The following is a 17014-nucleotide window of genomic DNA, read 5'->3' as shown; positions in this document are numbered from 1 at the left end:
TTTCAACCACTAATATGTTGTGCTGCCTCGTTATCCCTATATGTCAAAATTGAATAACCAGGATACTGTTTTCCTGCAGGGCAGTTTGACAAGTGGCTGGATATTCAGAAAATTAATTATCAGTCTATCATGAAGACTTGGTGAATTCCAATAAGAAAACTTTAGCATACAAGCATTTTTTAATAGCATCCATTGATATGAGATGCCAAACATTTCTTTATAATCTCTGCAACACATTTTATGTAAGGACTAAATCTGGTAACAAAATAAACCCCTTTACCTAAGTCAATCAATTCATGTCTCACACAAATACCTCATAGCTTAATTAGTGTTAATGCTGTGGTGAGAAGTTATTATGAGCATCCTCCTGTTTCCTAGGTTTATGATAATCTCATTTGTGATTTCAGCAGACTCCTTCTGATCAGTACGTAATCTTCCACCCCGGGGAATTATTTAACATTTAAACTTTGACCAGTGTTGTCATAGGAAAAATAAACTTTAAAAATGATCAATACACGGTAGGTTCAGGTTAAGGCACTTTAATCGTAACAGATCACAAGTTTTAACATCATCATTACATAGCAGCTGTTTATCCATAATTTTCTGCTTGCACTATCAATTTTATGAAAAACATCCTAAGAAAAACAATGTGGCCTTGGTAACCACCGGTTAGATACAGTTTCCCACTATGTTATGTTTCCATTCAAGGTACTATAGCTAATTCGAGCACAAAGCAAGTACAGATTCTTCAAGCAGTCTTTTGTTTTATGTATCTCTTCTTTTCCGCAGCTGTGCTTGTTCTCATAACATGAACAGAGCTGATTGTTCATATTCAATCATATTATAGAAAACAGTATTGTATTCATTTCCTGACCTAGCAGATAATCACCTGCTTCTCAAGTACATTTCCAAAAAGGCATAAACATGAATATTGCTGTGCTAGCAATTACTAGGTCAGGGTGCATCTTGCAGTTTCAGAAAGCATACTGTGGTTTGAAAAATAATCTTATAATTTCATACGGAATTAAGGTGTACATAAAAATAGAATGAAAATGTGTTAACCCTTTTAGCTTCTAATAAGCATTAGACATATATAAAAATGAATATTTTTTTGACAAGTGTGCATCTGCCAAAGTTAAGAAATGATATTCTATAGCATGCCTAATTCTAAATGTCATGTCTAGGCACTAAAACCAAATCATTGTACCACTTTATTTTTCACTGAGCTAATCAGTTATTGAATACACTGGTGTGTATTGTAGACTTTGAAAGGGTCACCTGAAAGAACATGAAAATATTCAATGATGCGGAAAACTTCTATTCTGAAAGATATGAAGAGCTGTGATTACATTAGGTTTAGAGGATACTTCTGCCTGGTCTTTATGGTATTATCTATTTTAGTTCTATTTGATAATCTTTGTGTGGAAAACACCACTTTTACAAAATTTACAATATTTACAAAATACTTTTGTTGAGTTTTCAAATCATTTAATAAGGTGCGTGGATCTGGCACCGTAGGTGCTCTAGGTATAACTGTGTCATTTACAGCTTGTAAATCTTGGAACATACGCCATTCTCCATTTGCTTTCCTAACAGGAAATAAGGGTGTATTACATGGTGAATCAGGAGATTCTATCAATACTCCTTCAAGTAAGGTTGCTATGATAGGTTTGATTCCTACTTCTGCATCCTTTCTCAAGGGATACTGTCTCTTTTGAGGTCTAAATGCTGACTTTGGCGTGATAGTGACTGGTCCTGCTGTACAAATAAGTCCTACATCTGATTTTCCTGTTGACCAGAGAGTCTCTGGTATGTCCCGTAAGGCTTTTTCCTCTTCCTCTAGGAAAAGTGCTACTCAGCTGTCCTCACTTGCCTGCACGTGCATAGCTGGGTGTGTCTGTGTTATCCAATTCAACTTCTGCTTTGGTACTCCCTGTTCTGAAAGTTCTAATTCTGTCTGTTTTTCCCACCTTGTGACTTTTTCTCCTAGGTCTGCCCACTTCACACTTTTATCTTTAGTTAAACTCACATATGGTAATCAATTAGATTTATAAAGCGCTAAGAATTCCTGGGGCAATGAACAGCTTACTACACTGTTTTCTTCTGTGTCCCAGTACAGATTTCATAATACTAATCAGTAAGCATGGTTTCTAAACAGTTCTTGCTCATATTCTTTATCAGGTCCTGGTTTGCTACAGTAATATAGAGTGCAATGCAACAAATGCTGTTTATCAGTGTCAAGGGAGGGGGATTTACTGATGGCTATGTTCATCGGTTCTTCAGTTACTGCCCCTGGACCAGTCGTAACCAAGTCCTGGCTGTACCAATAAAATGTTTCACCCTCCAGTCGCAATACAAAAGTATCCATTTGTCGCTGTGCTTCCATACCCTGCATAGTTGGAACTACTGCTATGCCAAATATCTGCATTAGGTCTCTGCCCAAAAGATTTACTGGGCATTTTGCAGAAACAACAATTTTGCTTTTCTGGGTCATCCCTGAAACAGGGTCAGTTATTGCTGTGTTGTGGGACAGTGGCTCCCGATACAGCTGTCCATTAGCTGCTTTCACTAATATGTAATCAAGTGAGTCTGAATTTTCTGGTAGTTTGGAAGGATGTATCAGGGTTCGTGAAGCCCCTGAGTCACACAGGAATTTAACTTCCCTCCCCTCTACCAGAAGTGTAACTTCCGGTTTTGTGTCTGCTAAGTAGAGCTCAAGGCTCAATAATGCTAAGTCTAATATTTCATTTTCTTCACCATCGGTGATTTCATGCACATCCTCTATTTCTTCTATCACATTCTTCTCTCCTTCTATCACATTTGCACTTGTCTTTTCTTGATTATTCCTTTCTAGTGATTCTTGACTATCATATAGTCCATCCTCACCCTCCTTGTCTTCTGTGGTTACCTTTTTATTTTGCCTGCAATCCCTTGCTAAATGTCCCTTTTTTCCACATTTAAAACATTCACCCCTTTTCTTTCTCTCTTCAAACTCCTCTGATCGCTTATCAGATTGTTTGTTTCCCTGGGCATTTTTCTTACCCTTCTTTCCAGTCTGTACTACAAAGACTTCTGATCCGTCTTCTACTGCAAATACTTGAGTTTTCTTTTTCTTTTTGCTATTAAAATGCCTTTTGGCATGTCTTGCATATTCAAGTAATGACTGTAACCTACTTGTACGATGATCTACCATGTGCTTTGTAATAAAGCTGCTAATGGGTGCAATATTGCCTTTCAAAAATGCATTCTTTAATTGCTGCTCATATGGGGAATCATGTGTTTGGTCCTCAGGTACCTGCATTCCACAATGGTTATTAAAACACTCCAATAATCTGGCGTAATATCTATCAACAGTTTCACCTTCTTATTGTGTGCATTGATTAATGCAAGTCCAGTCAGCCCTAGGCTTCCATTTCTCAGAGATTCGGTCTGTCAGACCTTTCACTCTGTTATCCAGTTCTGCCTTACTATGTGGGAGTGGCCTATGTTCTACATCACAGGCATTCCAGTTGCCACTGATCATGTGCCAATCTTGACCTAAGATTTGTCTGACTACTTTCTCTACTTCCTCTCCATTTAAATGGTAACAACCTCATGCCCTGTAAGTCTTCTAAAATTTTCTATAATTAACTTTTGAATGGGGAATTCCCTCTGTGGCTTTCCGGATGTCTTCCGGTGTCCACAGTCTATACACTAGAAGAGTTGGGTCCTGTCCTGCCTGTCCTGCTTGTGGATTTGGTACTTCTATGAGTGGACATATCTCTTCTTCACTCATAGCTTGTGAATTTTTATTTATTTCATACAATTCAATATCCCCTCTTTAGTTGCATATTCGAGTCCTAGTCTCGATAGGATCTCTGACAAACGGTTTTGGTTTTGCAGGGACAGCTGGATATAGCGGTGGTGGATCAGCTTATCCACTCGCTTCATATTCTGGTAAGGGAAGTGGAGGGGGTGGAGGGGCTGATGTTATTACCAATTTATTGACTTCTTTATCTGAAAACATTGCTTTTGAATTTTTATTCTTTTGTTCCCTGCGGTTTGCTTCCTCAAGCCACCTGTGTGCCTGAGGAACTCCTAATTGATGTTGCTTTTTTATCTGACCTTTTGCATCTCTTTTAAGTTGTTTGACAAGTTTGATAAGTGAAGGCTTATCTAATTTGCTATCAAATTTGTATTTATTAACCCATTTTGTATAGTAACTAACGTCGGCACGCTGTAATTGCATATATTTTGCGTCTTCGGTTAAAGGCGGATCTCGTGAACTTTTTGTGCACTTATTTCCCATATTGTCTTAACTTAGTTAGAAATTGTTACGTAACCCTTTTTATCACATGGTACCACGATTTTCACTTCTTCACAGTTTATCTAGAATAACTGCCTACCTATCCAATTTCCCTGATCTATGACAAGACAGCAATCTTTTTTGCCCCTGGTTTACAAAAAAAATCTCCCTGACAAAAACAAATACTGTAACAAGTCCCTGATCTGAAACAAAGAAAAGGTAAATTCCTCCTTACCTGAGCCTCCGTGATTGATCATCTCACCGGATCTGTTGACTCGTCCTCCAATCGCAGATCAGAAACAGTGGCTGGCCTCTTTTGAACGACAATTCAGTCAGAGGTCTTTCAAAGCAGAAGAACCGATGTGGCTTCTCCCCCGTATGGTTTCATGCCACTGGGCCCATCTGACCTGAGCTAGAGCGAGAGATTTCCCGTCCGAAAGACTAATCTGTCATAGGAAAAATAAACTTTAAAAATGATCAATACACGGTAGGTTCAGGTTAAGGCACTTTAATCTTGCAGCAAGGAGACAAAAACGTGCTAATACAGAGTTTGTCTTACTAAAATCAGGAAGTAAGTCTATCTTTATACACTTTCTAACAAGACATTGCCTACCAAGCTGACGTAACATCACAAGTTTTAACATCATCATTGCATAGCAGCTGTTTATCCATAATTTTCTGCTTGCACTATCAATTTTATGAAAAACTTCCTAAGAAAAACAACGTGGCCTTGGTGACCACCCGTTAGATACAGTTTCCCATTATGTTATGTTTCCATTCAAGGTACTATAACTAATTCGAGCACAAAGCAAGTACAGATTCTTCAAGCAGTCTTTTGTTTTATGTATCTCTTCTTTTCCGCAGCTGTGCATGTTCTCATAACACAAACAGAGCTGATTGTTCATATTCAATCATATTATAGAAAACAGTATTGTATTCATTCATTTCCTGACCTAGCAGATAATCACCTGCTTCTCAAGTACATTTCCAAAAAGGCATAAACATGAATATTGCTGTGCTAGTAATTACTAGGTCAGAGTGCATCTTACAGTTTGAGAAAGCATACTGTGGTTTGAAAAATCATCTTATAATTTCATACAGAATTAAGCTGTACATAAAAATAGAATGAAAATATATTAACCCTTTTAGCTTCTAATAAGCATTAGACATATATAAAAATGAATATTTTTCTGACATTTCCCCCCCATTAATACTTTTTATTCTATTTTCAAAAGCATAAACAGTTTGCTTCTTCTCCTAACCTCTTCCATTCTGGATTTTCAGTTAAGAGAGTCATGTAGTTTAGACTTATGAAAGCATTTCAGTTTTTAACAACTCTTCAATTTCAGTACTTTGATACAAAGTCTCAGAAACTGACATATCTATAAAATCTTTGATTAACTTTTTCATGCAGGGAATACCACAACAAATACATGCTCCTAATAGGAGTAATCCCACACAAATGGCAATCAGGATGTTCATTAGGATGGAACCCCACTCCCCAAACAAATTTTGGAAAAAGTCTATCAGAGGGTTTGGGCCTGGTTTGGTCATGGTCGACACTTACTGGATCACCTCAAGATGGTCATTTATCTCGTGTTGGTTGTCAGGAATATACGGACACCATTCTTCTTTGATTAAAGCGCATGTAACACCTCTCGCCGCTAGGGTAAAGTCAAGAGCCATGCAATTTTGAAGTACCACAGTTCTCATAGCATTTAGTTCATCAGTCACTAATTCGAGAGCAGAAAAAGTTGCATTGCTCATAACTTCGAGAAGTTTGGACAGTTTTCTCAGCTCTCAAATCGATTTCACTGCACCATATGCAGGGGCTATGCCTGCCCATGATATAATAGTCTCATTCAAGTCCATATGTATCAGTTTATCTTTGTTTTTCACTGAGTTATGGTTTCTCCACCCTGCTTCGATTCATCCCACTGGATTCTCAGGTCTCTTGATTGGTCTTCTAGGTTTACTGCTAACCTCTCTGATGTTTCAAATTTCCCCCTGAGGCAAAGCTGCAGTGTGTCATATGGCAGGAACCAGGTAACCCAAAAAACAACTGCCGGACCAATTCTCAGGTAGCCATTTGTATGCCTTTTTCCCACAAACAAAATAACAATTCTCTACTTTAGTATTGATATATGCTCGCCCTGCATGAAACATTTTTTTGTCAATAATAGAAAGTTGCTTCAAAAGAAAAGGATTATGCTGTATTTCACTAACAGTTCTCTTCATTTTTTCTAAATATGAGTCATAGTTCGTATCACAGATAGTTTCTGCCTTATTAGCCTTAATATAACATTTATAAGAAACAGTCACAATGCAATTGCTCCAACCCACCTGAATAGTGTCATTTTTATAAAAACATACAATCCCTTTTTGTGTAACAGGTAGGTACAATGCTATTTTGTCTTGTGATTTCACGGGTGTAGTATCAAAAATCAAGTTTTCCCTGGTCTCTTTGACCCCTAGGGGGACAGCAGTCATCAATAATCCCCCGTATGCTGCTGGTATAGCTGTGCAAATCCAGCAGTTTGAAACATTAAAAGTCTCAGCATACACATATGTAATTGCTTGGTAAGTGTTAAAGTTTGGATGCCAGTCTATGAGTAATGCATCACGTTTGTTCAGTTCAACTCGTGTGGCTGGAAAAAGGAAGGGCCGCAGCAAAAAGATCATTGTTATCAGAATAGCTATCAGGATAATCATGCAATATTTCTGAGGTTGTTCTGCATCCCTGTTTACTCTATACCTGGTCATTTTGTTCTCGTTGTACAACAGTAACAAGGTTTTTGTCCAGTTCAAAGTTCTTAACCAATTTACAGTGTGTCAGATGAATCCAGGATGCTCGCTCTGCAATCTTGACTGCAGTGGGTGTTGACAGTAGCACTTGGTATGGTATTCCCACTTCAGAGAACTCCAATTCTTTTTCTTCATGACTTTCACCCAGACCCACGTGCCTGGGACTACTGCTGCTTCCGATGGTCTGACTTGATCTTTATCTGAAACAGAATTTAACTGCAGAAGTTTGTTATTCAAAAATCGCCTCATATACTCTGCAAGTGAACTGTCAGCCTCCTGGTCTGCCGGCATGAGAGGTTTCCACTGAGGTGTATAATATGCCCTCCCAAACAGCATTTCAAAAGGAGTTAACCCTTTTACATTTGGAACAGTTCTCATACTCAACAGTGCCAGAGGCAGACAGTGCACCCAGTTCTTTTGTGTCTCACTAATCAATTTCCTAAGATTATTTTTCAAAACTCCATTATGCCTCTCTACTAATCCTGCAGATTGGGGGTGGTATGCACAATGTTTTTTCAGAGAAATCCCGAAATAACGGCTCAATTGTTGTATAGTTTGATTTACAAAGTGTGTGCCATTGTCACTATAAATCTTTTCCGGTATGCCAAATCTAATTTCTTTAACGAGGACTTTTGCAACAGTAGCTGCATCTGGATTTTTAGTTGGAAAAGCTTCCACCCATTTGGAAAACATATCAATAATGACAAGACAGTACTTTTTATTTTCACATTTGTTTAGCCCTATAAAATCTATACAGATAGTATGGAATGGATACGGTGGTGTAGGGAAACTCCCTTGCTTAGGCTTCAGTGCCCCCTGTGCATGATGCTTGTTACAAACATGGCATGCTGCACAAAAATCTTTTGTGTAGTTTGTAAATCCATACGTTGTAAACACTCGATTCACTAACTGTACCATCCCCCCTGTTGAGACATGGCACTGCCCATGGCTCAACAAAGCTGCATATCTAAACAAGTTAGATGGTAAAATTGGTTTTCTTTCTTTGGAGATGTACAGCCATTTCTCAAGAATTGCTCCTCGGTTTATCCATTTTTGTTTTCCTACATTTGTAGTAAGTGTCTGTATTGTTTTTAACATTTCTAAATCTAAAATCTCAGATGGTTGTAATTCCTCACTCAAAAGAAATACTTCTGAAGCTGAAGCTGCTTGCTTTGCAGCTGTATTAGCTCTCGCATTACCTTTTGAAATCCTATCCTGTTGTTTGGTATGAGCTACGCATTTACAAATAGCTACTTTCTGAGGTAACTCAATAGAGTCTAACAAATCTAAAATAAATTGTGCATGATTAATTGGTTTACCAGTAGATGTTATCATTCCTCTATTTTTCCACTGCTGTGCAAAAACATGTACAGTAGAAAAAGCGTACTGGCTGTCAGCAAAAAATGTTCACTCGTTTATCCATTGACAAGGTACATGCCCTTGTTAAAGCAATCAATTCTGCTGCTTGTGCAGATAAGTTGTGTGGTAAAGACTTTGCTTCTAAAATCTCAGTATCAGAAACTACTGCATACCCCACTAGATTCTGTCCTGTAGGACCCCTCCTACATGAGCCATCCACATAGTATGTCACCTCGGCATCATCCAAGGGAACATCCGTGAGATCTTTTCTAGGTAGTGTCTTTTGCTCAATCTCCTGCAGGCAGCAATGTGGTTTGCCATCTGCAGGGGTCGGGAGCAAGGTTGACGGATTCAAAGTTGTGCATCATTCAATTGTCATATGAGGTTGGCTCAACAGTATAGTCGTACAGGAAAGATGTCTAGCAGGAGAAAGATATGCTACTTTTTCTTGCAGTAAAATAATCGCGACTGCATGAGGCACTCTCAATGTGAGAGGGTGGAATAACACTACTGAGGCTGAAGCCTGCACTGCCATTGCAGCTGCAATTACTGCTTGTACACGGTGGGGCAGGGATCACACCACTGGGTCTAGCTGTGATGAATAGTAAGCTATGGGGTGTTGTTTGTCCCCATGCTGCTGTGTTAACACTGATGTCATATAATCCTGCTTACAATCTACAGTTTGGAAAAATCATTTATGATAGTTTCGTAATCCTAAAACTAATGATGATGCTATCAGTTGTTTCAATTTGCAGAAAGCTGATTCTGCTTCTGGTGTCCACTGTAATAAATCTTGTGCTGCCATAGGCTTCTTGAATATCAAGTTGGTCAGTGGAGGAGATTCCAAGGTATAGTTTGGAATCCAACTCCGACAAAAATTAGTCGTACCTAGGAAGGACATCATTTCCTTCTTGGTAGTTGGTTTGGGTGCTTGTTTTTCTGTCTTAGTCTAATATTCTGCCTTCTTTGGATATTACATATCCCAGTATTTAAACTGTTTTTTCCAAAGTTGCAGTTTGTTTTTGTTTACCTTGTGTCCTTGAGTAGCTAAAAATTGTAGTAATGCTATGGTATCTTCTCTGCATTCTTGCTGGATGGGGGCTGCCAGCAGAATGTCGTCTACATAAAGTAAAATCTGGCTGCCTTTCGGTGGGATAAATCCCGCCAGGTTATTTACCATTTCCTGTGCAAATATTGTTGGACTCTCACAATATCCCTGTGGTAGTCACGTATATGTATACCTTTTCCCCTGAAATGTAAATGCAAACCAATGTTGGCTGTCAGGGTGTATCGGTATTGAGAAAAAAGCATTGTTAATATCTACCACAGAAAAATACTTTTGTTGAGGTTTCAAATCATTTAATAAGGTGTGTGGATCTGGCACCGTAGGTGCTCTAGGTATAACTGCATCATTTACAGCTTGTAAATCTTGGACCATACGCCATTCTCCATTTGCTTTCTTAACAGGAAATAAGGGTGTATTACATGGTGAATCAGGAGATTCTATCAATACTCCTTCCTTAAGTAAGGCTGCTATTATAAGTTTGATTCCTACTTCTGCATCCTTTCTCAAGGGATACTGTCTCTTCTGAGGTCTAAATGCTGACTTTGGCGTGATAGTGACTGGTCCTGCTGTACAAATAAGTCCTACATCTGATTTTCCTGTTGACCAGAGAGTCTCTGGTATGTCTTGTAAGGCTTTTTCCTCTTCCTCTAGTAAGAGTGCTACTCAGCTGTCCTCACTTGCCTGCAAGTGCACAGCTGGGTGTGTCTGTGTTATCCAATTCAACTTCTGCTTTTGTACTCCCTGTTCTGAAAGTTCTCATTCTGTCTGTTTTTCCCACCATGTGACTTTTTCTCCTAGGTCTGCCCACTTCACACTTTTATCTTTAGTTAAACTCACATGTGGTAATCGATTAGATTTATAAAGCGCTAGGAATTCCTGGGGCAATGAACAGCTTACTACACTGTTTCCTTCTGTGTCCCAGTACAGATTCTGTAATACTAATCTGTAAGCATGGTTTTTAAACAGTTCTTGCTCATATTCTTTATCAGGTCCTGGTTTGCTACAGTAATATAGAGTGCAATGCAACAAATGCTGTTTATCAGTGTCAAGGCAGGGGGATTTACTGTTGGCTACGTTCATCAGTTCTTCGGTTACTGCCCCTGGACCAGTCGTAAACAAGTCCTGGCTGTACCGATAAAATGTTTCACCCTCTGGTCGCACTACAAAAGTATCCATTTGTCACTGTGCTTCCATACCCTGCATAGTTGGAACTACTGCTATGCCAAATATCTGCATTAGGTCTCTGCCCAAAAGATTTACTGGGCATTTTGCAGAAACAACAATTTTGCTTTTCTGGGTCATCCCTGAATCAGGGTCAATTATTGCTATGTTGTGGGACAGTGGCTCCCGATACAGCTGTCCATTAGCTGCTTTCACTAATATGTAATCAAGTGATTCTGAATTTTCTGGTAGTTTGGAAGGATGTATCAGGGTCCGTGAAGCCCCTGAGTCACACAGGAATTTAACTTCCCTCCCCTCTACCAGAAGTGTAACTTCCAGTTTTGTGTCTGCTAAGTAGAGCTCAAGGCTCAATAATGCTAAGTCTAATATTTCACTTTCTTCACCATCGGTGATTTCATGCACATCCTCTATTTCTTCTATCACATTCTCTACTACTTCTATCACATTTGCACTTGTCCTTTCTTGATTATTCCTTTGTAGTGATTCTTGACTATCGTATAGTCAGTCCTCACCCTCCTTGTCTTCTGTGGTTACCTTTTTATTTTGCCTGCAATCCCTTGCTAAATGTCCCTTTTTTCCACATTTAAAACATTCACCCCTTTTCTTTCTCTCTTCAAACTCCTCTGATCGCTTATCAGATTGTTTGTTTCCCTGGGCATTTTTCTTACCCTTCTTCCCGGTCTGTACTACAAAGACTTCTGATCCATCTTCTACTGCAAATACTTGAGTTTTCTTTTTCTTTTTGCTATTAAAATGCCTTTCGGCATGTCTTGCATATTCAAGTAATGACTGAAACCTACTTGTACAATGATCTACCATGTGCTTTGTAATAAAGCTGCTAATGGGTGCAATACTGCCTTTCAAAAATGCATTCTTTAATTGCTGCTCATATGGGGAATCATGTGTTTGGTCCTCAGGTACCTGCATTCCACAATGGTTATTAAAACACTCCAATAATCTGGCATAATATCTATCAACAGTTTCACCTTCTTGTTGTATGCATTGATTAATGCAAGTCCAGTCAGCCCTAGGCTTCCATTTCTCAGAGATTCGGTCTGTTAGACCTTTCACTCGGTTATCCAGTTCTGCGTTACTATGTGGGAGTGGCCTATGTTCTGTGTCATGGGGATTCCAGTTGCCACTGATGAGGTGCCAATCTGGACCTACGATTTGTCTGACTACTTTCTCTACTTCCTCTCCATTTAAATGGTAACTTAACCTCATGCCCTGTAAGTCTTCTAAGAATTTTCTATAATTAACTTTCGAATGGGGAATTCCCTCTGTGGCTTTCCGGATGTCTTCTGGTGTCCACGGTCTATATACTAGAAGAGTTGGGTCCTGTCCTGCCTGTCCTGCTTGTGGATTTCGTACTTCTATGAGTGGACATATCCCTTCTTCACTCATAGCTTGTGAACTTTTATTTCATACAATTCAATATCCCCTCTTAAGTTGCATGTTTGAGACCTAGTCTCGATAGGATCTCTGACAAACGGTTTTGGTTTTGCAGGGACAGCTGGATATAGCGGAGGTGGATCAGCTTGTCCACTCGCTTCATATTCTGGTAAGGGAAGTGGAGGGGGTGGAGGGTCTGATGCTATTACCAAGTTATTGTCTTCTTTATCTAAAAACATTGCTTTTGAATTTTTATACTTTTGTTCCCTGTGGTTTGTTTCCTCAAGCCACCTGTGTGCCTGAGAAACTCCTAATTGAGGTTGCTTTTTTATCTGACCTTTTGCGTCTGTTTTAAGTTGTTTGACAAGTTTGATAAGTGAAGGTTTATCTAATTTGCCATCAGATTTGTATTTATTAACCCATTTTGTATAGTACCTAACGTTGTCGGCATGCTGTAATTGCATATATTTCGCGTCTTCGGTTAAAGGCGGATCTCGTGAACTTTTTGTGTACTTATTTCCCATGTTGTCTTAACTTAGTTAGAAATTGTTACATAACCCTTTTTATCACGTGGTACCATGATTTTCACTTCTTCACAGTTTAACTAGAATAACTGCCTACCTATCCTGTTTCCCTGATCTATGACAAGACAGCAATCTTTTTTGTCCCTGATTTACAAAAAAAATCTCCCTGACAAAAACAAATACTGTAACAAGTCCCTGATCTGAGACAAAGAAAAGGTAAATTCCTCCTTACCTGAGCCTCCATGATTGATCGTCTTACCGGATCTGTTGACTCGTCCTCCAATCCCAGATCAGAAACAGTGGCTGGCCTCTTTTGAACGATAATTCAGTCTGAGGTCTTTCAAAGCTGAAGAACTGATGTGGCTTCTTCCCCGTACGGTTTCATGCCACCGGGCCCATCTGATCTGAGCTAGAGCGAGAGATTTCCGGTCCAAAGGACCAATCTGTCATAGGAAAAATAAACTTTAAAAATGATCAATACACGGTAGGTTCAGGTTAAGACACTTTAATCTTGCAGCAAGGAGACAAAAATGTGCTAATACAGAGTTTGTCTAACTAAAATCAGGAAGTAAGTCTATCTTTATACACTTTCTAACAAGACATTGCCTACCAAGCTGACGTAACAGATCACAAGTTTTAAAATCATCATTACATAGCAGCTGTTCATCCATAATTTTCTGCTTGCACTATCAATTTTATTAAAAACTTCCTAAGAAAAACAACATGGCCTTGGTGACCACCGGTTAGATACGGTTTCCCACTATGTTATGTTTCCATTCAAGGTACTATAGCTAATTCGAGCACAAAGCAAGTACAGATTCTTCAAGCAGTCTTTGTCTGATGTATCTCTTCTTTTCCGCTGCTGTGCATGTTCTCATAACACGAACAGAGCTGATTGTTCATATTCAATCATATTATAGAAAACAGTATTGTATTCATTCATTTCCTGACCTAGCAGATAATCACCTGCTTCTCAAGGCATAAACATGAATATTGCTGTGCTAGCAATTACTAGGTCAGGGTGCATCTTGCAGTTTCAGAACGCATACTGTGGTTTGAAAAATCATCTTATAGTTTCATACAGAATTAAGCTGTACATAAAAATAGAATGAAAATGTGTTAACCCTTTTAGCTTCTAATAAGCATTAGACATGTATAAAAATGAATATTTTTCTGACAAGTGTGCATCTGCCAAAGTTAAGAAATGATATTCTATAGCATGCCTAATTCTAAATGTCATGTCTAGGCACTAAAACCAGATCATTGTACCACTTTATGCTTCACTGAGCTAATCAGTTATTGAATACACTGGTGTGTATTGTACACTTTGAAAGAACATGAAAATGTTCACTGATGTGGAAAACTTCTATTCTGAAAGGTATGTGGGGCTGTGATTACATTAGGTTTAGAGGATACTTCTGCCTGGTCTTTATGGTAATATCTATTTTAGTTCACTTTGATAATCTTTGTGTGGAAAACACCACCATACTAAAACTAAATACTAATAATAGAAAATATGACAGATATGTTACTTAACACCTTTCAAGATTATAAAGCACACTTACTCAACAAACAAATCAGATCTAAACATCCACTGTAACATTAACTGATCTAATTAGTATTGATATGTACAAGAAGTAGGACACATCTGTTTGGAGTTGTGGCAGTCAAACCCATTGAAGACCAGTAAGTCATTAGCCTAGCACTCAAACGCATAACCCTATTAAGTTAGTAATTCCAATCTCTTGGCGTTAGGCTCATTTAAATATCTAGCAGCATTAGTTCAACTCTATCAGACAATTACTAATAGGTTTACAAAATCTGTAGAGAAAGCGTGACGTAAGGAGGTACTGCCAGCACAGCTAGCTGGAATTTTGTAAATAATTATATGCCATTTGTGAGAATCAAATGAATTTATAAAAGATGCTTGCATTACAAATGTATTAGAACTGTATGTCATGTGTACATCAAACTGCTTTGTACAGATGTTTGTGTTGAAAAGGTATTTGTAAAGTGCGTGTGATTAAAATGTATCCATGGTGTGCCCTTCTGGAAAAGAACAGAAACATACATGCACTATTGTAACTGTCTAAATGTATATGTTAACAGAGGAAACCAGATGGTTAACCAAGGTCCAGCAAATTTTAGAAAAATATCTGAAATTAAATTACTTTATCGGCTAGGCCATAAAGATGCTTCAATGCAGCCAGAGACACAAAGTCTGTACTAGGAAGCTTTCTGTATTGTCTTTGGGGTGAGTTAATTGCTAATCTGGAAGCATGAAGGAATGCAATGGTTTTATGACTTCCAGCACCTGACAAAGCTCTGAGCAAAAGCCTTTGCCTGGGTATTTTTTACAGGTAGATGCTAAATACTGCTGGCTGCAGTGGGGGTTTGCATGACAACTAGAAATCAGATGATCAGAAATTAGGTCATTCTGGAAGCTATCTGAGCAGTAATATTTTAGATATTATTTTGAGAAGTCTCTCAGTGAGACAGAGCATTCTGTATTCTGTCTTGGACATGACAACAGCAGCAGGAACCATTCACCACATCATCTGGCTTGCTGTAATAGTAAGTTACTTGGGAATAGTATAATTCTCTTAGATTCAGTCAGAAATATAGTGAAGCTTAGTTTAGATATTATTTTTCTTTATGTGTATGAGAATGTCCTGCAATGTTGTTTCAAGCATTTCATGTGATTCTAACTCTGATGTCACTGTGAATATATATATATATATATATATATATATATATATATATATATATATATATATATATATATATATATATATATATATATAGTTAGTATTGTCTTGTTCTTTTATTTATTATTAAATAAAGTCAAACCTTTCACTGTGTCTGATCTGTGTAAAAATATTTAAGTTTTGAGAGTACTTGCATATTTATTTGGTGACCCAGTGTGGGCCACTCCTAATAGCATTACTCTTGGTCAAACTACCGTTTGTATTAATATTACACAGTAAGACTGGACACCCTTTGTTAAAGGCCTTAAAGTAGCTGTTGAGGAGTGACTGGTGGAAGTGGAAGCTACCTTATAGTCTGGGCAGAAGGGGGCATAGCTAGTAAACCTGTGCCAGCCCTACCCAGGTTTGTGTGTGTGTGTGTGTGTGTGTGTGTGTGTGTGTGTGTGTGTGTGTGTGTGTGTGTGTGTGTGTGTGTGTTTGTGTGTGTGTGTAAATCAAATCTTAAGGAGTGTGTGTGTGTCAGCTACTTCGACAGGGACACAAAGCACTAGTTGGACAGAGAGGGTGCTGGAGGTCTTGACTTGGTCACTCAGCTGAGATCTCAGCTTAATAGATGTGTCAGTGCAGAGTCTTACTGGGGATGTGGAGAAAGAGTGAGAAACCGGCCCAGGACTGGCTGTGGTCTCTGTGTGCTCTTAAGGGAAATTGCACTTGATGCAGCAAGCTGCATCTGAATATACTACATGTGTACCTGTTATCCTCCTAGTGAACGTCCCCCTCTGTTGCCATTGGTGAGGACTGAGGCTCTTGATTACTGGTTGGCAGTGGTGGGTCATCACACAAAGCATGAGAAACAGACAAATGCAGGCTGTGTAAAACAGAAATAAAAACAGTTGTACATCTTGTTACAGAGCATGATACACTCATATCTGAGACTGTCTACTGAAAGGCAGAACAATGTGGCAAGACTTTTGCAATGGGAATTGTACAAATACTACAATACAGATGTAGCTGAGAAGCATTAGAAGCATGAACCATGAAGCATTATCAATAGTGATGAAGTCTGCATCATGTGCAATCACCTAATGCCATCAGTTAAGAAAATAGATGCAAGAACACCATATACTGTAGTCACAAAAAAAAAGAAAGAAAGACAAAAATACAGTTAATTAATGAAACTGATATACCTAGTGAATCATAAAGTCATAAAATACCAGGATTTGTTAGCAGAAATGAGAACAAATGTTGAAGAAAGATACTCACAGAGTTCCAATAGTAGTTTGAGCAACAGGACTAATAAACTAAATTTGCAATCATACTTAAATATGCAACCAATACACATAACCCCATATGAACTGCAGAAAGAGGACATTTTGGGAACATTATGGTAATGAGAAGAACACTGCTGGTAAACTTCACAGACTGAAAAAATACTGATCTTAAGAACTATAGTCATATCCTGATTTAAGAATGAGGTCCATTTCTGTCATGGTATTAAAAATCCAACACATTTTGAGAAATTAAAAAAAGGGGCAAATACTACTCACCCTTCCTATAAAATAGCTATATATAAGTAGAATGACTGGTCTAAGTCACTCATGTCCCCGACACATACCTTTCAACCTCTTAGTGCAAGAAATCTGCACAAAGCTTGGCAAAATGGGGGGATGAAGGCCCAAAAATTAGGACAGAT

The sequence above is a fragment of the Protopterus annectens genome, chromosome 2.part0, assembly GCF_019279795.1.
Source record: "Protopterus annectens isolate FY-2018-M chromosome 2.part0, PAN1.0, whole genome shotgun sequence".
Taxonomy (NCBI): domain Eukaryota; kingdom Metazoa; phylum Chordata; order Ceratodontiformes; family Protopteridae; genus Protopterus; species Protopterus annectens.
Note: the sequence above shows the minus strand (reverse complement) of the source record.